The sequence below is a fragment of the Bison bison genome, unplaced genomic scaffold, assembly GCF_000754665.1.
Source record: "Bison bison bison isolate TAMUID 2011002044 unplaced genomic scaffold, Bison_UMD1.0 scf7180017864530, whole genome shotgun sequence".
Taxonomy (NCBI): Eukaryota; Metazoa; Chordata; class Mammalia; order Artiodactyla; family Bovidae; genus Bison; species Bison bison.
Window position 1 is genome coordinate 12,081,794 of NW_011495080.1, and position 3,841 is coordinate 12,085,634.

A 3,841-nucleotide genomic window follows, 5' to 3' on the forward strand; every position below is an offset into this window, starting at 1 on the left:
TAGTCAAGGCTATGGTTTTTCCAGTGGTCATGTATGGATGTGAGAGTTGGACTATAAATAAAGCTGAGCATCAAAGAATTGATGCTTTTCAACCGTGGTGTTAGAGAAGACTCTTGAGTCTGAAAGGCGATCCAACCAGTCCACCCTAAAGGAGATCAGTCCTGAACATTCATTGGAAGGAGTGATGTTGAAGCTGAAACTCCAATACTTTGGCCACCTGATGCTGAGAGCTGACTCATTTGAAAAGACCCTGAGGCTGGGAAAGATTGAAGGCGAGAGGTGAAGGGGACAACAGAGGATGAGATGGTTGGATGGCATCACCGACTCAATGAACATGAGTTTGAGTAAATTTCGGGAGTTGGTGATGGACAGGGAGGTTGGAGTGCTGCAGTCCGTGGGATTGCAAAGAGTCCAATATGACTGAACAACTGAACCGAACTGAACTGAGTAATCTACATCTATGATATGCTGTTGTTTATTCACTAAGTCATATCTGACTGTTTTGTGACCTTGTGTACTGTAGCCCTCCAGGCTCCTATATCTATAGGATTTCCCAGGCAAGAATACTATAGTGGGTTGCCATTTCGTTCTTCAGACGATCTTCTCCACCCAGGATCAAACCTGGCCCTCCTGCACTGGCGGGCAGATTCTTTACCACTGAGTCACCAGGCAAGCCCACATATATGATAGGTCATGTTACTATTTCTGATATTTTTATAACATCTTGACTCAGTCTAAAGATGTTAATTAAATGCCATTCAAAGTTTCCTGTTCGGTCTCTTAAATATTGAGATTAATTTCTTCAAAAATTGGGTTTGGCAACTTATGTAATAAAGCACATGTGCTTGCTCAGTTGTTTCAGTCATGTCCAACTCTTTGCAACCCTATGGACTGTAGTTCACCAGGCTGTCTTTGGGATTCTCTAGGCAAGAGTACTGGAGTGGGTTGCCAAGGCCTCCTCCAGGGGATCTTCATGACCTACAAATAGAACCCACATTCCCCATGTTTCCGGCATTGCAAGTAGATTCTTTATACACTGAGCTACCTGGGAAGCCCTAATAAAATATATTTTCCCCACACTAGTTCCTTATAATTTTGTTTGTTAATTTCTGTTTGGCTGGCTGTGGATATATGCTCTGATATCAGAGCTGGCCTCAGGAAACCATGGGACTGAAATGCTGGTCGACTGCCTAAGATTTATGTCTGATTATGTCTGGCTTCAGTGATGTAGACACTGACCATCACCTCTTTGCTCTGAGGGCAACAGCAGCTGATCCCCAGAAAAGGAGAAGATTCTGCCCAGCTATTCCACATGCACTCACCCAAGTAATCCCTTCTCTGGGGATCTCCCCAACCATTTTAATGTGTTGCTGTGTTATTGAATCATCCTTTGGTAAAGATTTCACATCTGTCCCTCTGTCCTCCTAATGTCTTTTGGGCTGTAGTTTGCACGAGCCTCTTTTCTCTGTTTTATGTATGTAACTAATTCCTCAAATTGCATGGCTAATTGATAAAAGATATTCTAGTTTTCCACCACCACTTTATATTTATTATTTTGTAAAATATATATATGGCCATTTAAAAGGGATTTGGCCAGGAGAGGGTTCTTATGTTTAGTCAGCCACCTTCATCCAATGTCCTTGTTCCACACTTCCTATGATTACTGATTAGAAGCCTGATTTTTTTCTCTGGTCCGGATTGAACTTTCCTAAGAAATTGTATAGTATCTTTGTGAATTTATTTATTCTAGAAATTTAGGAGGCTGTGTTAGTGGTACTTTTGGTGAGGAACTTTGTCACTTGCAGAATGTTTTTTCCATGTGCATTTAAGAGATGGGGCAGATTGCAAAGCCCAGAATGGCTTTATTATGGCTTACACATTAAAACACAATAATATGTGGTGCAAAGTTCTGAAGAGTATCATTAGATATTGTATTATCTAGTGGTCCTAATTGAAGGGGGCCCTTTAAAGCCTGTAATTTAATTAACTTTAGGGGTTTCAGGACTTCCTAGGTGGCACTAGTGGTAAAGAATCAACCTGCCTATGCAGGAGACACAGGAGATACTGGTTCCATCCCTGGATCGGGAAGATTCCCCTGGAGGAGGAAATGGCAACCCACTCCAGTATTCTTGCCTGGAGAAGTCCACAGACAGAAGGGCCTGGCAGGATACAGTCCTTTGGAGGTGCAAACACTCAGACATGACTAAGCACACATACATGAGGATTTTCGATATTTAATAGCGTCTTTGTTTTTCACCTCTGTGGTAGTCATCTCCACAGAATACAAATATCAGATCACAGACATGGTGTAGATGAATCCATGCAAAAATGTGGATATTTGCTCTCTCACTTAAATGAGTGTTGTTTTAATATCTGCTTTCATTAAAAAATTGGGGATATGTCAAAGATAGCTTCAAAAGTCTAACAGTTAAACTTGGAGCTATCAGAGAGTAATCAAAGTATGCAATTAAAATTAGAATGTGCTTAGCCCATCAATCTACAAAAATGACTCTAGCGGTAGTGTGTATTTTATTATTTGAATCTGGGGAAAGCTGGAAAATTGTGAAGTATATACAAGCCTGTGGAAATTGCCCCATATACTATTCTGGAAAGTCTTATAATTTTCATATTTCATCTTATATTAATAGTTTATATGAGTATTTTTTTCTTTTTACAGTTCTCCAAGATTAGCAACAGTGCTAAACTAGGGTAATAGATAATTGTATTTGCCAAAGGGCCTCTGAGAAACCAGAATTAGATTATCGATTACAGGTCCCAGAATGTTCTGAAAAGTGTTCATATTACTGTTTTCTCATGGATTGCTGATTCATCCTCAAAAAAAAAAAAAAAATAGTTTGGTGAGGTTTGTTTTACCTTGAGGTTTTTACTGTCTGGACCTTTTCTTTTTGTTTAATATTCCTCAAGGGTAAGTGCTTTACCTTCTAATTCTGTGTCCTGGAATAGATAGCTGTAAATCAGTTTTCAAAAAGTGAGATAGAGATACCTAGCATATACCATATGCCCTCTCTTTGCCTTTTTAGACCTTCTCACTCTTCTTTGATCTGCTCTCTGCCGGAAGAGCCTTACATGTATAGACCAAATCATTTGTACCCCATCCCTTCTGGTTTCCTAAGACTAGGGATCTGTGGTTTATCTTGAAGCTGGCTTCATCACTACACTGAAAGTCACATCTCTACTCAACACAGTCTTCTCTGTGTGACTTTCTCTTTCTAAGATCTAGCATCTTCTCCTTCTCCTTACTGTTGACATAAGTGGTCTCAAGTTTCACAAAGGAAAGAGTAATGGAACCGGTAATGAAAAGGAGATGGCAGTAGTTCTAATAGTGAGGTTTACATAATATAGCCAAGCTCAGATTTTGGCTCATGGAGAGTTAAACACTTGTACTAACTATTTTGTTGCAAATGAAAACAAAACAAAACAAAAAACAACCTCATGTCAAAATGTTGTAAGCAAAAATGGATTATACCTCTTATCACTGAAAAATCTAAGAGCAGATGATCAGTTATCAACAGATCTGGTGGTCAAATATTGTCATTAGGGCTGATAATATACAGTCACCTACTTGCTTTAGAACTAATACAAGATAGTAAAGAATAGTGAACAAATGGTTAGGAAATCACCCTTCAGCAAGATGACTTTTCAGTAGAGACCTCAAGGAAGAGAGCCAAGTTTTTTGAATATTTGGAGAAGAGAATTTCAGTGTGTTTAGTCTGTTTCCAAACCAGCAGAGGTCAATACTTTTTAGCAGAGAGACTGGGGGGAATATCTGAATGTAAAAGTGGAAGTGGTGAGAGGCTAGATTTTTTTTTTTTTTTTTTTT